Consider the following 17,898-nt stretch of genomic DNA (forward strand, 5'->3'; position numbering starts at 1 on the left):
TTTACCCTTACTTGGACGATTGTCTTATTCAGGCAAACTCTCCAGAGCAACTTCTAAATGATTTGGGCTTTGTAAAGAACCTTCTCACCTCTTTGGGCTACACCATCACCGAGAAGAAGTCAAACTTGGTACCCACCAGGCAGAATTGTATACCTGGGAGCGAGCCTGAACGCAGCCGCCCAGATGGTATTCCTCCCTGAAGAGAAACAAATGGATCTTTCGAATTACTTCACAAATTTGGCAAGCTTGACCCAGCTCTCTGCAAGGCAATTCATGCAAGCCCTGGGTTCCATGGCTTCACGTATTCTGATGATTCCATATACCAGACTGCATATGAGGAAAATACAGTGGTACCTCAAAAACCTTTGGTGTCAACACACTCAGGATTTAGACTTGATCCGTCCTCTGATTCCCTGCCTGCAGACGGAGTTCCTTTGGTGGGCAATAGCCTGTGCACAGAACAAAGGCCTGCCTTTCTGTCCAGCTCCTGCCAGCCAGACTCTCATCACAGATGCCTCGGACTATGCTTGGGGAGCACATCTAGAGGGCAGATGCATTCAGGGGACATGGAACTCAACAGGTTCATTTGCATATAAATCTGAAGGAATTGATGGCAGTCCAGCAGGCCTTAGTGGCTTTCAAGCATCTTCTCTCTCCTGGTTCTCTTCTGGTCAGGACAGACAACACCACACTCATGTGGTACATCAACAAGCAGGGAGGGAATGCACTCTTACCCTCTGTGCAAACAAAGCATGATATTGTGGTCCATAGCAGCTTCCATGGGCATTCATCTGATAGCTCAGTTTCTTCCAGGAAGGCTCAACACTTTGGCAGACCGGTTGAGCAGGCAGGTCCTGGATCCTCATGAATGACAACTAAACAAGACCATATTCTATTGCATCATTCAGCATTGGGGCACTCTCCAGGTGGATCTCTTCTCATCTCCAACCAACCACCTTCTTCCAATCTTTTGCACCAGGGATCATCACAACAAAGCTTGGAAAGTGGATGCTCTGTCCTTCCCCTGGACACAGCTCTCGATCTGTGCATTCCCTCCTCTGCCTCTTCTTCCCAGAGAGCTGTTAAAGATAAGGGACAAAAAACCAAGGGCCATCATCATAGCTCCAGACTGGCCCAGACAAGATTGGTATCTGCTACTTTGCAGTCTTTCCCAGTCTCAGCCTTGGCATCTTCCCCTGAGACCAGATCTCTTGGTTCAGGAGGGGGAAAAATTCTGCATCCTCATCTTCAGACTCTGCATTTGGCAGCTTGGCTCATAATTTAAACCTTTCCCAACAAGTGGTTGAGGTCCTTCGTGAGGCCAGGAGGCCTAGCACTAGGAAATCTTACACAGATAAGTGGAAAATCCATTTGGATGGAGACTAGAGGGGAAGACCTTTCTCAACCTACTCTAACTCTTATTCTTGACTGTCTGGCAGGCTTGCTTAATGGTGGACTTTCCTTTTCTTCTATCAAAATCCATGCTTTAGCTATTTCTACTCATTGTTCCTTTGAGCATCCCATTTTCTCTCATCCCTTGATGAAGCAGTTCCTCAGGGGAGCTAGCAATTTAAAGCCTCCCAGAAGGGCACCTACTCCTGCTTGGGGTCTCAATTTTGTACTTGAGAAACTTACTCTGCCTCCTTTCGAACCAGCTGCCTCAGCAGACCTGAAGTTTCTCTCCTTCCTGGAAAACTGACTTTCTTTTGGCTATTACTTTAGTTAGAAGAGTTTCTGAGCTGCAGGGATTGGCAGTAGAGCCTTTTATCATCTTCCATGTGGATCGTGTTTTTCTTCGAACTTATCCCTCCTTTATGCCTAAGGTGGTTTCTAGCCTGACACTTAACCAGTCTATCCACCTGCTTACCTTCTTTCTTAATCCTCAGAATAAAGGGGAAAGGTTACTGCATTCCCTGGATGTGCATAGACCGCTTAGATTTTACCTGGACAGGACTAAATCTTTTTGAAAGTCGGATCAGTTGTCGGTCAGTTTTGCTCCTGGAGCTCAGGGCAAAGCTATTTCAAAACAGGCCATTTCTAAGTGGATTGCTCATTGTATTCACTTTTGTTACTTACAGCATGGCATGGTTCCTCCTCAAAGTATTGGGACCCATTCTACTAAGGCAGCCTCTACCTCAACAGCTTTTTTAATAGGTGTACCTACTAGGGACATACTGAAAGGAGCTCCATGGACTTCTGTCCACGCTTTCACTAAACATTACAATTTACCCTTGTTTTTTAAGTCAAGGGCTGGTTTTGCCACTGCAGTGTTGCAAGGCATCCTTACCAACCCTTAAACAATGGGTGTTCCTCCTCCCTTTTGTTTTTTTTTCCTGCGCTTTGGGAATCAACCCATTTTGTAAGGACTGCAACAGTGAAACACGATGAACATAGTACAGTTGTGTACACTTACCATAAATGTAGATGTTCAATTGTATTCACTGTTGCAGTCCAGGTTTCCCCACCTTCCATCCCCCTTTTTTCCTAGGGCACAGACTGGATTTTCTTTTCCTGGTCTTAACCTTTTTGGGGGGGATCCTGACAGTTAAAGCAAGACAAAATGAGGCAATGGCATCTGCTGCCTCCTTTTGCACCTGATGTCAGGCCTAAACCGAAGGCAGCCGATGTCATATACCAAGGACTTTGGTATTCTGGCCGACTGTGGGCTACCAGGAGCTGGATAACCCATTTTATAAGGACTGCAACAGTGAATACACTCGAACATCTACATTTATGCTAAGTGTACACAACTGCACTTTCTTAATATAATTCAGTACTCTTATCTTTTTGTCTATACCTATGAGGCCATTCACATTCCAAAATAATATGGATAGTGTAGCCATTATAATAAAAAGTTTTTATTCCCACCTGTCATATATGGCAGCTTTTTAAAATACTTATTTCCTGCTTTTGTGTTACATGTGCCCACTAAAGTTTGGCAGGTTGCTCTTTTATACATTTTTTCTTATCTCCATTTGAACCCATGTAACATTTTACAAGACTTTTGTTTTACTGAAAACCCTCAAAAAATCACACACACACACACACACACACACACACACACACACACACACACACACACACACACACACACACACACTATTCATTTAAAACAAACATATCTATGTACATCTTCAGATAAAGAAATATGTTTTTATCCTACTGATAGGAGCAATTATCCTAAATTGACAGCTGCACCCACAGACATTACTTAACCCAAAATTAAGGCCATCCATGCTAATGCTCATGTGATAGCTTGTGTTCCAACTTACACTAATTGTTTTCTATTCTTACCTTATCATTATTTCCCTTCCAGATCTGAAAAATAGCTTGTGGATGCTTTCGGAAAACATTAACTCTTAACCTTAAGAAAAAGTGCACTGCTTGTCTTTAAATGAAATTAAATGCTACACTGTTCTAATAAATGCATTGAAGTATTTATTTACTAGGAAAGTTGATATCTCTTATTTACTTCCAGTAATTTCAGATTTTGTTTTTTTTATTAAGCTGCTTGTCTTGAACCTTTGGATTTTTGATTCCTTTATCAAACAATGACCAGAACTCTCGAGATTTATTGCCTGCAACTTTAGTCAGCTTATCTCCATATTGACTCACACTGAACATTTATTTGCTAAAGGAAAACTTTTCTTTACATTCTCTGTGTTCTGTTATTTTTAAAGCCCACATGCTTACACAAAAAACTGTAGATTAATCTAAGGTCATTAATCCAGACATTCACCTATGCAAACATATTAGGAAATATTTCATCTCTATATATATTGTAATCCTGGCAGTTTTGTACCCTGTCTGTCACTAGAGCAGCACAAAATTACAGCATATTAATTTAAATATGCAATTGTCTAGTTTTTCTTCTATTTTTATGTTGTGCTGCCTACATTTCTTAAAACCAAAAAAGAAATAAAGTACTTGCTTAATACACTATTTTTTTTTTGCATACAACAGTCACTGAAAATGCTTTACTATGTAACATGCAGTTTATATCACAAGATGTTTTATGCATATATTAAGAATAAAAGTGTTTTACTTAGTTACTTCTTTTTCTGTTTACACTCCTTCCAAACATTAATGACATGAAGGGTATATGCCTTTCAGTCCTCCCACAAAGTTAAACAAAGTTAACAAAAGTCCATTTTTTCTTCTGAAGCCATGCTTCACAAATGTGACTAATGTTTTATAGTCTCACATTTATTCATTAATTTCAACGTTGCTGGTATTCTTCCTGTTCATCTCCATATCCAAACCCAAGACTCTGGTTAGAGTCCAAGATATTTCTGATTCTTCTAGTTAACTCCTGTGCTTTTTTTTCTGTCTCTCAAGTGTTTTCCTTTGGAACATTGGAAAAGGTTTCACAGGCAAAGTCTGTCTATGAGCTTTATTATCAGAAGAATGAGAAGCAAGAGTCCCCTTCTGTTTGATGGCTCATGTTTTGTTGGACAAACTTTTGTATTTCCTCCTTAGTCTGTTCTGCATCAAAAAATGACTTTGATCCTCCAGGAAGGAATATTCATTCTGAAGACAGCTGCATACAGAAGTTTGAATCTCACACCTGCCTCTTGAGAGTCCATGATTGTTGGGATAAATTTGCTTCTCTTCTGCTTGGTTCAGTGAATAATCATTTTCCACAAACACTCTACCATCTCACTCACGGTGGTGGTGCTGCGGTAGCATTGTCGCCTCACAGTAAGACGCTGTCCGGTTCGATTCTCAGCTAGAGCGTCTTCTGTGTGGAGATATCATGCGTGAATGGGCGTACCTTCGTTGAAGGTTGTGCGTCAGGCCTGGCAAGCCGGTACGTAAAAATCAACTGCCAATCATTAGCAGACCGGAGTTCCGCTGTGGCGACTCCCAACTGGGAAAAAGCCGAAAGACGCAAACAAACTCTACCATTTCCAATTTTTAATACTTGATCCTGACAAAACTGTGGCAGATGGACCATCTCTTTCTGCTGGTATGATTGCATCTTTACTAATACTGGTCTTGGGTGCTTTTTCATAACCAGGTTTGGATCATACACATGATGTGCTATTTCAGTTAAATCCTCCTATGGAATATCAGTCCAGTTGCTTATTTGCGCTTTATAAAAATGAGTAAAGTCTGTTCCTTCCAGGTGTCTGGTACAGCAGAAAATCTCAGGTTTTCTCTGTGTACTCTGTCCTCTTAACTACTGTTTTTGAAACCACTCTTCTTGAGCAGTCTCCTGGTCAGCCAGCTTTTTCTTAATTTTGCCCTCTTGATTTTTGCAATTTTATCAGTTCATCTTAATAGCTGTTCAAAGCTTCTTCCATTTTTCCAGCCTTTTGTTATTTAAGTTGATGTACTCTTTCAGTCTTTCATTTATTTTAATCAGCTCTGAGCACATTTGATTTGCTTCCTCTAAATTAGTGGAAGCTATGTTTTGTACCAGAGTTGTAGCTTGAATTGCTTTTTGCTGAACAGCTGCAGGATTCTTCCCAGTAAGTATTTTCTCTCCATCTTTTCTAGTCGATTTTCTTTCAGGCTGTCTGAATTTCTCCTTTGCTGGCATCCAGGCAGTGTACTTACTAGCCAGTAACTGAATTTTACTAAAATGGATGGAATTACTGGCCCTTATTCATTTTCTTTTTTCACACAGGGAGAGTTGAAGTTAAGCTGTTGATCAGTTTGTAGCCACCTTGGAAGTACACTGAGGTATTGTTTTGTGTTAGTTTGACATGGAGAAGTTGTCTCCATTTCACAACAAGATAAGCGCTCTAAATATGTAAAATGTTTAAGTGAACATTTTTCAGAGGAACACAATATTTGTGCCTCCATTAAACTGTCTACCATTAAACAACATAAAAATAAGTTGAAAGTGGAGAAGCCCAGGGATAATCTTACTGGTGAGCCCACAGAGTCTTCATCGACTTCCAGGTCTTCTTCCCCTAACAGGAAGGTGTCTTCTGAAAAAGAAATGCCAAAATGTTGGTTTGAGTGTGATGTCCAAGAGTTTACTGATGTTTATTTGTTTTATCCTTTGTTGTTCATGTTGTTAGGATATCCATTCCTAAGCAAAAAACATTTAAGTTGGTAGTCTTATTTTGTTAGGAAACCCAGTCACATTGTAACCATTTCAGCTTCTTGTTCTAGATCTCTGTCAGGTGTCTCTCTTCAGTGGAGCAGACTTCCTCTACCTTTCTTCAACACAGTGGTATAAATTCTGTGACTTCAGAACTGGAGCTTCAGTCCCTTAGAGCTTCACCTAATTCATCCTCTAGACAGTATAGGTCATTGTAAGTCCATCTGGCCTATAAGAAAATGTAAAAGGCATTTTTTCAGGTACACTAATTTTGGTCTCAACAATCCTCCCCCAATAGCACTGTGTCTGATCCAGGTTACCTTCCTTGCTAGATTTCTCTGATTCATATCTGAACTCTTCCTCCTTTGTCTCAGTTCAAGCCAAAGTGCCATTAACGCCATCTGTGAATCCATTGACATTGGTGTCAGTTTTTATGCCTTTCTTGAAGATATGTTGGACCTAAACAGCCTCAATGTCAGCAGGGCTGCCAGCATTGAGAGACTTGACCTCAGTCTCTTCAGGTATGATCCTTGCTTTGATGTTGGGGATTACTGTCTTGGTGCCAGTCTCAGTACCACCAGCACTGAGCCACGTATTCTGTCCCCAACCTTGGATTTTCAGCACTTGGTATTGGGGCATTCAACCTTGACTGAGACCTCAGGGCCATCTCATTCTTGGTGGTTTGGATGGTCTTATCTGCCTCAACTTAGAGGCTGATTCTTTCGGTCTTGGGTTTAAATTGCTATTGACTCCTGTCTGCTTCTCAACCATGATAGCTTCAGTTTTGGTGACAAAGATGCAGAAAGTCCTGATATACATGATGCAGGCTTCCATGCATGAGCCAATGTCTGAGGTAGGTTTAGGCCATGGCCCAGTTGAGGTCATCTTCCACTTTATCTACCTTTTCCCCTTCAAACCCAAGACAGAGGGACCATGGGGCCTTCCCAGGATATCAGCAACAGCTTTTATCTTCCTGAATTTCCCCAAGCATGGAGTGCACAAAAGGCAAAGCTTTAAAAGAAGCATTAGGCTGTCCAGTAGAGTCTCCCACCCCAGCCACTGCCAAGAATCAGGTCAGTTCTTCCGCATGCCTCCTAATGACCCCACATTTGGGGAAATTTTTAGAGCTCATTTCTGTTGATGTTAAATGGCCCCAGAACACTCTGAATCTAAACACATCCTGACATTGGCCTTCTGCTCACCCAAATCTTCCTCCCTGGTGGTTGACCCTGTGGATGAGCTAGTGCAAGTGATTATAGAAAATGTTGGGGCTCCTACCCTAAGCATCCCAATAAAATTATCGCTCTGCACATGGCTGTCCCAGCTGATTGCAGAATCTGGTGGTGGACTCCATTATGACTTCAGCTGCACTTAAGGATCCTTCAGAGTCCAAAGCACTTTGTCATCTCCACCGACAAGTCTCACACTTGGATAGATTTGGGAAGAGGTTGTTCTCATGCTCCACCTTTACTTTGAGGGGCATGAATTACTGTATACATATGGAAAGGTTCCAGAGAGACTTGATGGACCAGTTGGTCAAGACTGTGGAGGAATTACCAGATTCAGATAGCGAATCCCAACTTCAGTCTATATTGTCAGTGTCTAGTTCTGTGGTTATCCAAAACACCTGTCTCTCCCATAGCATGGTGGATAGTTCTGTGATGATTGTAGTACTGGTCTAACATTTCACTATCGCACCTGTCCACATTCCAGAGTTTGCTGAAAACTCCAATGTCCAGTTTTGAATGTTCCATTTGATGGATCCATGCTTTCTGGTAATTCAGTGAGAGCCAAATTAAAGAAGCAGGGAAGTGAGGACTCCTTAAAGTCCATTTTCTAGTACAGATTGTAGCCTATGCCAGTTGTGGTTTCCATGGTGTTGACATGATATTTTTTGAGGTTCTGGCAGAGACTGCCAAGAGTGTTGTAATTAGACTGGTGTTATGGACAACTGTTCCAGCAAATTATACCATTAAAAAGGATCACTTTAACATTAAGTTTTAACATTTGGATATACCCATGTGGCTCATTTTTGACAGTAGTTTTCAAATTAGTGCCATTTCCCTTGAGAAACCACCAAACCTCTAAAACTGCTTAGGTACTGAAGGGGGCATAAGGACCTGCCTATTTGTGAGTTGTGATCCAGACCATCATTGGTAACTGATAAGGCAAAGGTTTTTCTAGATTTTTGGCTTGCTCAGCAAATAAAACTTTCCCAGGCTGCTAAATAATCCCCTCCATCACATAATTCTGTTATCATAGTTCTTACCACTCTAGATGTTTGTTGCTTCACCACTACTACATAGATGAACTTTTAAATGCCCCCAGGCCACATTTACTGTTTTCTTTTTTTTTTTTTTCATTTACAGTTTTTGAAGGTTTAATTCACTGTTTGATTAATTTGAAACTGTCCTTTTAACATTTTTGTCTGTCATGCTTCAATAATGTTAGACAGCACTGTCAGTTTTACAACAAATTTTCCTGAAATAATTTTATTTTTTTATAATCTTGGGCTTAGGCTCATTTCTAATGTTTCTGTTTAATGTAGTAATATATAGTTGACATGTCAAGACTTGTTACGGTTTCTCTTCTTTTCGTTTTATAAAACGGATTTTCTCTTTCTTTGTGGTATTATGTTAGGTTAGCACCTTCTCCACTAAGACAGGCACATTTCAGTTTTTAACTTGGCTGGGTGAAAACACAGTCCCTCCAAGTGCTTAGTTTGCAGAGACATTTTTTATTCTTCCTTTAGATATAAAAAATGTAAGTTACAGTTGCATTTATATGACAAATCTGTATTTACTTCAGTCTGTGCTTGTTTTAAAGGATTTTGGTCTGTAGTTTCAAGAGTCTTTCAGAGGATCTTGGTACTAGTGAAGTACCCAAAAAGAAAACTAAGCCTCATAAGCAGTCTAGAATATCCTCTGCAATGCCTCAGATAGTATAAATCTATGGAGTTTATAATCAAAGGGCTCCTCTAAGAATTCCTGAAAAGGTGTTGTCTGACTTCCCTGCTGTTCAGATCTCAAGCTTGGTCTCTTGACTGATTCTGGATCAGACAAAAAAGTTCTCCTCCTACTGGATTTGAAACCCTCAATTCCAAAATCTTCAATTCCTAAGCAAAGCCCTACCCCATCCTATCTTTGATTTTAACTGTGCCAAGTTTGCTGTGCAAGGCTCAGACAAGGCTTATAGGTACCCTTTCCTTCTCTGTAGGCATCAGGGAGTCTCTGTGTTTTTCAAAATGTCAAGGGCACCTTAAATATCCTCTCCTATCCTACTGTTCATAACTGCAGTCCTAGGGTTGCCTGTGTCTACATTTATGGTGTCAAGAGTTGATGTCACAAAACCATGCCAGTGTTTGAGCACTTAATGTTACAGCTTCAACTCCGCAGTCAGCATCAATAATCCTGACACTGAACCTGTTTGTCTCAGTGGTGCCCCTTATATTGATGCTTGGGCTTGAGCAGTAGGTACCAGTGTTAGTCCCTACCCTGTTGACACTAGTGTTGATGCTTTCAGGCTTGATGCTGGAGTACTCAATCCAAGTCATCTGGTGGTAGATGAAAGTTTTTGTAGTGGAGTTAATCAATGTTGGCAACCATCACTGCTATTTTGCTCCCTGCAGACATCACATCAGGGTTCAGTGTCTGCATTATTTTCAGCATCACTGAGCTCTAAACTCTGAAGAATGTTATGCAGGGCAGACAGACCTTCACCAGCTCACATGCCCATTCCAGCAAAGAAAATAATCTCTTCCTCACCTTTTGGCTTATTGCTCCTGCAGAGTCATAGGAAGACCATGTGAATGAAGAAGCATATGGATTCACTACATGATCTCCAGAAGCTGACTTGGATGAGAAGGCGATTCTAATTCTCTTATACCCTCTCCCGATGATGTCAGGTGTGTGGAGGTTTTGGAGATCATGAATTAGAGAGGGGGACTGGCTCATCATGATCATCATCATCAGTCCTCTTTCTCCCATTTTCTACATGTGTTAGGATGTCATGTCAACTGTCACGATCTCTCTTGATTTAGTACCACTCTCCTACCTTCTTCGACAGTCATGCCTGATTTGTCACAGGTATTCTTACATAAATCCATTCTTCTCTTTGCTCAGTGCCCTCGTTTCTTCTTGCCTTCTTCCTGTCTGTCCCAAATGTTCTTCACCAGATTGTCTTCTGCCTTTATGCATGTGTCAAGACTAACGTAATCTTTTTTCTGTGACCTTCTCTGCAGTAGAAGCTACTTCTGCTGCTGCTCTGATGTCCTCATTTCATCTGTCCCACAGTGTGCATCCTAACACCCATCTCAAGGACTGGCTGTATATTTTTCAGAACATGCCCTGATTAAGGTTTTCGTGCCTACCAGATTTACTGGGTGGTTCCTCTATTGTCAGATATTCGTATGTAGCCACCAGTGCCACACAGAAAGAAGCTAAATGCTGTAGTTTTGGTCGCCAAGAAATCGGTGTCTTGCACCATTCCAGGAACTGGAGTTTTTGGTCAGAAATTTACAACCTAGATTGGATGGGCAAACACAAATTTAAACCTAGGTTATCACAACCAACCATGTTTCATTTGGCTATTGAGCACTATTTAAGTGCTTGAAAATGGAGGTGCATACATTTTAAGTGCATTTGTGTAAAGGTACTTCTAGCTAGACATCTTATGGTCCCCATGATCACTTGCCTAGTATTTGTCACTATAAGTTGGTTTTAGTATTTATTCCTGTACATTGTTTTTTCAGCTGCTGTAAGGAGGGCTCCTGCATAACAGAGCACAGAGGTCCACACTGAAAAGGAGTCCAGAGCAGTGGACCACCTTGGGAAGCTTTTGTGTACATTGCCCACATTTTCTTTGAGGTCTGTTGGTTATCTGATCCACATGGATTTCTAGAAGGCTGTCTTGGATGAAATGCATTAGACATCACCCACTTGTTGATAGAATATAAAAGCCAAGGAGATATCTCCATTAGCAGTGGTTGCCAGTAGTGGTGAACCTCACGATGCAGATTTTGTTCAGTGCTGCTGAATGTTTGGTGGATTGGATCCCATGGTTAGTGTCATGGGATCTGGCATTGGAGTCCATCATGATCCATTGTACAATCTAATGACTTTTGCTGAGGATACCAGGGTCACTTCCCCTTTCAAGGAGCAACTTTTATTTAGGCCAGAAATGAGAGCATACATGGAGGTTGTGGAGAAAGACTCATGGCTGTTGGTATCAAGTTCAAACTACTTCAGCATTTGTTTTCCAGTATGCTTTAACAAATGTGGTTAAGATATAGGCAACAGCTGCAAAATTTGTATTTTGGAAAGTACCTTAAATCTGTAGACAGTTTTCAAAGTGGTTGTTGATCCAGAGGGAAGTGTTCTTAGCAGTTGTGAAGGAACCACAGATATCATTTGCAAGTAGTCAACAGCAGCCATGAAGTCTTTCCTGACCACTGCCTTTGAAGCTGTTCCTCACAGAAGGCAGATGGGAGGGGGAGTCAGCTGTCCATCTATCTCTTGGCATGAAATACCTTAAAGACACATGGGATAGGTCTGGTGGCAGACGTATCTAGTATTTACAAAATTCTCTCCCCACCTCCTCACTGGATGTCCTACTCTGTAAGAAGAAGGTGACAAAGAAAGTGGTATTAAGCCTAAAAAAAAAAAGCCATGCAGGAGATCTCACCAGATCAGAAAGGCTCTGGAATTTAGCTCAAAGTCCCTTTTCTTTATGTTATGCTTTATTAATGTACTTTTGTTTATTTACTTGTTGTCCTCATTCTACCTCACACTGCCTCCAGCTGCTTTCTCAGATTTTGTGCTTCTCCAGTAGTAGATCCCCCAGTGGCTGCTTTTTCAGGTGCGCCTCCCCCACCCAAGACATGACCCTGTTACTCCACACTAGGATTTGTTAATTGAAAGGACACATGCATATGCTCCAAACCTGGCCACGAGAAAACAGCTGGGACCTGTATTAGTAAATATGCAATCATACCAGCAGAAAGAGTTAATCCTGGCAAATCTGTGGCAGATATTAAAAACTGGAAACAATAGAGTATTTGTGGAAAATTATTATTCACTATACAACAAGCAAAAGAGAAGCAAATTTATCCCAGCATCAGAGAATGCCAAGAGGCAGGGGTGATATTCAAGCTGTTGTGTAGAGCTGTCTTCAGAATTTTCTTTCCTGGAGGATCAGTCATTTTTTGATGTAGTACAGGCTTGTGATTAAAATTTGTCCAGCCAAAAGTGAGCAATCAAACAAAAGGAGACTCTTCTTCTCACTCTTCTGATAATAATGCTCATATAGAGACTGCCAGTGAAACTTTTTCCAATGTTCCAAAGAAAAATGCACAAGAGACAGAAAAAAGCACAGGAGATGACAAAGTATCAGGAATACCTTGGACTTGAACCAGAATCTGGGTTGGGAGATGGAGATGAACAGGAAGAAGACCAGCAACACCAAATAAATGAATATGTATGAAACTTTAAAGCAACAGTCACATTTGTGAAATATGGCTTCAGAAGAAAATGTGGCTTAGAAAATTGGACTTTGTTGACTTTGTTAAACTTATGGGGGTTACTGAATGGCATAAACCCCACTTCATGTCATTAATGTATAGCAGTATGCAAAAGGAAAAGAGGGAAAAAGGTAACTGCAAGTTGAACAATATTTGTTCTTCGCATTCACATAAAACATTTCATGGTAGAAATTTTATGCCATGTAGTAAAGCATTTTCTGTTATTGTTTACTTGTTGAATGCGATAAAGTAGTTTTTTTTGGCTCACTATTGAAATGTCAGCACTCATTATACTAAGTGCCAAAGAGCCGAAAAAATTGCCACATATGCAGGCATTAGTGGATCTCAAATATCACTCTTCTCATTCAAATGTCTTTTTTGCCACGTGGTCAAGCCCTCCTGCACCTCCATCCCTGAACTTTAATATACCAACTCAAGATTGCCATTATCTTGGAGAAAAGGTAATATTCTGGGAAATTGCATGTCGGACTTAATATATACAAGTCCAATCTTTGGCCGTTCGGGCTCCACCTTTTGGAACTCTCTGTAGTGGGTCCTGACATTTCAAATATTTATCACTTTTTTTCCTTTTCAGTTTTAAAAAATGTAGACAGTATTATGTGAAAAAAGAAGAAAGGCTGTACAAAAGCATCTTTAAGTTAATATGCTGTAATATTGGATGTTGGGGTGGCGGATGGGATGTAAATCTGCACTGATTATAATATATGTAGAGTTGAGATATTTTCTCTTATTTTTACATAGGTGAATATCTGGATTAATGCCATTGGCTTAATCTAATAAGCTTTTTGTGTACGCATGTGGGCTTTAAAAATAAGAAAACACTTGAAATGTGAGGAAACACTTTCCTGTATTGAGTAAGTGTTCAGTGTGAATTGATAAGTCTGTAGCTGAGGGCAGCTATACATTCTGTTATGTTTCGTAGGATTATAAGAGGTTACTAGGCTGTCAACCTGGAGGTCATTTCAAGCCTAGCCATTTCATCCCAATGTAATACCATGGATACGCTAATCAGTACCCAGAATTGTATTTAGTAATGACTGCCCATGTCCAGGAGGGTTGTGGGCACTATCCCCAGTATGAATTTTGGTGCCCTTCCACTTGTCCAGGTTCCTTTTGAACAGTGTCCTAGAGGTGTTCTGCTTCACATGAATTGGCAGCTTATTCCAACGACATGGCCATCACTGGGAGACAAATCTGTACTTCCAGCACTTCCTGTTCAATTTACAGGCCATATTTAGGTCCCTGGAATGGGTATCTCTAGTCCTGTTTGATTTACGGATGTACAGCAGATTCATTAGGTTTGGGTCGGAGATTGCTTTGTAACTCTGGCATAAGTCTCCCCTAAGGACTTTAGTCAGACTGTGTAAGGCATGTGCTGGATTCCCTTGATCTTCTTTGTTAGAAACCTCTGAGGTCTCTCCAATTTCTGCAGGTGCTTTGTATGGTACATGCAAAAAAGGGCATTATACTCAATTATGGGCCTGATTAGTGACTTAGTAAAGAGGGGTTGTAGCCTCATTTGCTCTAGAGGCTATGCTTTCGCTAATCAAGTGTGCTAAGTAGAAAGCCTTCCTTACTGCAGTAGACAGATGGTGGTCAAAGTTAAGGTCGCAGTCAACTTGTGATCCCAGATCCCTTACCACTTGTTAGGTACATAGGATATTATTGTTAATTTGATAGTGTGAAGAGCCATTGTTTTTACTGAAGGGAATGATGATGCATTTTTTTAGATTTAGTTTGAGACCATGACTAAGACACCAGTCATTGATCTGCATAAGACCCTCCTGAAGTATACTGATATCATTTGGGGATTCAATAATTGCACCCAGTTTGCAGTCATCCGCAAACTTGGTCAGCCACAGCCCCTTAGTTTTGGCCTGAATTACTGAGAAGTATATACCAAACAGTAGGGAGCTCGGCACTGACCCCTGTGGCACCCTGCTTGTGACCGGTCTGATGGTTGATGTGGAGTCACCCACTTTGATAGTGTGTGACTGGTTTGTGAGACAGTTGGCAACCCATCTTACAACAAAGGGGTTTACATTCAGTTTGCTAAGTTTATCAGTAATTCCTGTGTGTGGAATTGTGTCAGAGGCTTTGGCCAAGTCAAGGTATACACATATTTGCACTTGTCAGTATCTCTGGTCACATTTTTGAAGAAATCCACCAGGTTTAACAGGCTGGATCTGCCAATGATGGACCCAAATTGGGTCGGGTGCAGGTTTGTAGATCACCTATGTCTTTATTTATGAGGTGCATGATGATACGTTCCATGGACTTAGAGATGAGACTGGTCAGACTTATGGGTCTATAATTCTCCGGGTCTGCTGCTAAAGCCACCTTTGTGGAGGGTAATAACTGTTGCTTTTCTCCATTCTGCAGGAACATAGCCTGTGGTTGGGATGTGATTGGATAGGGTTCTTAATGGTGATACTAGTTTCATGTTTTAATTTCCATGGAAATAAGCTAACTATGGGTGCAAACAATAAGTCTTAAAAGTTTTGGGCATTATTTGCTGAGGGATTCATAAAATTAAAAAGTACAAGGGCAAGCAGCTTAGTAAAACATAATGTTTTAAATTATTACTGGAAGTTTTTAATTGATAGCAGCTTTCCTGGTACATGAATCGTTCATTGGAATTTACCAAAACAGTGTATTATTTTGTTTTGTTTAAAAGATAGCCAGTGCACATTTTATGAAAGCTTACAAGCTGTTGTTAAAGCATACAAGCTGTTAAAGCATACAAGCTGTTGACGATCAGACAAGAAGTCAGAGACAGCAATTAGTGTCAGAAGGAGCACAGGTTGTAATGTGCCTTAGCATGGATAACCTTAATTTTAGGTTCGTTAATGTTTGAGGGTGCAGCAGTCAATTTGGGACAATTATTCCCATCGGGGGAATAAACTTCATTATCTGAATATGTACTTGTGCATTTGTTTTAAGTTAATAAGTTATTGTGATGTTTTGGGGTTGTTTTTTTTATATATATATATATATATATATATATATATATATATTATATAGAGAGTTTTTGTTAAAACAAAAAGTGTTGTAAAATGCGACACAGGTTCAAATGGAAATGTCAAGATGCAACTGTATAAAAGATCAGCCTTCTAAACAGTGGGTGCATGTAACACAAAAGCTGGAACTAGACATCTAAAAAAGCTGTCATAAATAATAGGGGGGAATAATAACTTCTTATCATAATAAGTTTACTATCCATATTTGGAAAATGAATGACCTCACAGTTATAGACAGAAAGGTAAGAGTCATAAATAATAGGAGGGAAATAACTTATCATAATGACTGTACTATCCATATTATTTTTAATAATAATAATTATTTTTATTTGGACGGCGCAGTGGTGCAGAGGTAGCATTGTCTCCTCACAGCAAGAGGTTTTCCAGTTTGATTCTCGGCTGGGGTGCCTTCTGTGTGGAGTCTGCATGTCCTCCCTGCATTCATGTGGGTTTCCTCCCATGGTTCAAAGACATGCAGCTGGAGCATTTCTCCCTGTGTCTCCCCTGAAAATTGGCTTCGTTCCAAGTCTGACTTTCCCGGTAAACAAATGCTAAATTAATAAAATAAATTTTGGAACATGAATGGCCTCACAGTTACAGACAGAAAGGTAAGAGTATTGAATTATGTTAAAAAATGCAGAAAGCAAATAATAGTGCTACAAGGAGACACAATTGAGGAAAAAGTGAAAATGTGAATTTTTATGAAAAGAATTTCAGAATGAACATTCAGCAGAACATCAGGACTGAGGGAAACTGCGAGTAATTATACTAATTATTAGAGGAGCTCCAGTAGTGCCAGAAGAGGAAAAAAAAATGGTAGCTTTGTGGTGGTAAAGGGCTGCTAGCAAGGGAGGAGGATTATGTTGGCAAGTATTTATATTGCACCTAAAATGCTGATGTGATGTTGTTGCCTTCACTTGCTCTTCAACCTATGGGTTTCGGATCCAAGCATTGGATCTGACTCTGCCGTATACTAAAGATGTAGGCTCCAACATCTCAGTTCCTCCCCTAACCATGATGCTCCTCTCCTCCAAATCTCTCAGATCTCATTTGCCGTGTTTAGCTAAACATCAGGATATTTATATAATTTTTCTTGTTCCTAGTCTTAATAAACTAGGAACAAGAAAAATTATATAAACATCAGGATATTTATATAATTTTTCTTGTTCTTAGTCTAATTAAGAAAAAAAAATTGTTTTCTGCAGTGGTCTGCTTAGTTGTTAAGGCCATCTGCTTATTGTATTCCATTGCTTTGCTGCTGCTGTTTTTACAGCATAGCCAATCCTAAACCCACTTGGTTTAAAAAGTGCAGTACTTGTGGGCACAAAATCCCACTTTGATGCACATGCGGAGTGTGTTTGTTTAGGGGCATATCATCTTGATTCTCCATGTACTATCTGTGCTGGTTTTAACCAATGGGCACTTATTGATTGCCGGAACAAACTCATTCTGAAGAGGCTCCTTCCAAGTTCTTCCTCTTCAGCCACCCCTTCCACTTTAGGGGCTCAACCCCCACCAAGAAACACAAGGATAGGAAGAAATCCCCCAGCAGATCTCTCCACACTGGGGATCCTCCTGTCAGAATTCCGAGGCCCTCTGAGCTGACTGCTTCAGCTCCAATAGTTGTTCAAGCTCTGCCCCTTTGTTGGAACTGTAGATGTTGTGTTGTCCTATCTCGCTTTCATTCTGTGCTGGTTGGGTTCGGAACCGAGCATCAGTTCTGACTCAGCCTAATTCAAAAGCTCGAGAGCTACCACTGGCTCGAGTCTGTGCCCTATCCCATGATGCTCAGGGAAGATTACCCAGATCTCGTTTGCCGCTCAAGCAGATCGGGTTACTTCTGGCAGGCTCTTGGCTACGTTTTTCATCTTTTTGTAATTTTTGTGGTTAACGTTAAATTTTTTGTTAGTTAAACTCTGTTTAGGCATTAGCTTGTCTCTTAAGGGCTTTGGTCTGTGTTTTTTCTATCCCTTTGTGCTGCGGGCCATCGTCCTTTTTCTTGTCAGGCCTTCTAGTTTGTATTGCCGTAGTTCCCTATCCCCTGCCACAAGCTTGTTTTAGTTAGAGAACTTTCCCTCCCCTTAAAGAGCTCATTTAAGTTAGAAGGCTCCTAGCGGCCCATTTAACTTAGAGGGCCACTTCCCTACCTTCCCCTTGTGTTCCCTTTCTTGTCGTGAGGAGGATCCGTTTGTCAGTATTCTCCTCCTACGTTTTGGTTGTGCGTTGTTTAAGTTTAAAAAAAAGAAAAGGGTTTCCGTAGTCTAGTTAGTGTGGTGTGTTTTTTG

The 17,898-nt window shown here is 40.6% G+C and overlaps 1 protein-coding gene across 1 annotated transcript in view; it reads left to right on the forward strand.

Annotated features, from left to right (window-relative positions):
- LONP2 (lon peptidase 2, peroxisomal) overlaps window positions 1-17,898 on the forward strand; it is a 1,625,174-nt gene that overhangs the window by 383,411 nt on the left and 1,223,865 nt on the right. The gene's annotated exons all lie outside the window — the stretch shown is intronic.

The sequence above is a fragment of the Protopterus annectens genome, chromosome 8.part1 (assembly GCF_019279795.1).
Source record: "Protopterus annectens isolate FY-2018-M chromosome 8.part1, PAN1.0, whole genome shotgun sequence".
NCBI lineage: Eukaryota > Metazoa > Chordata > Ceratodontiformes > Protopteridae > Protopterus > Protopterus annectens.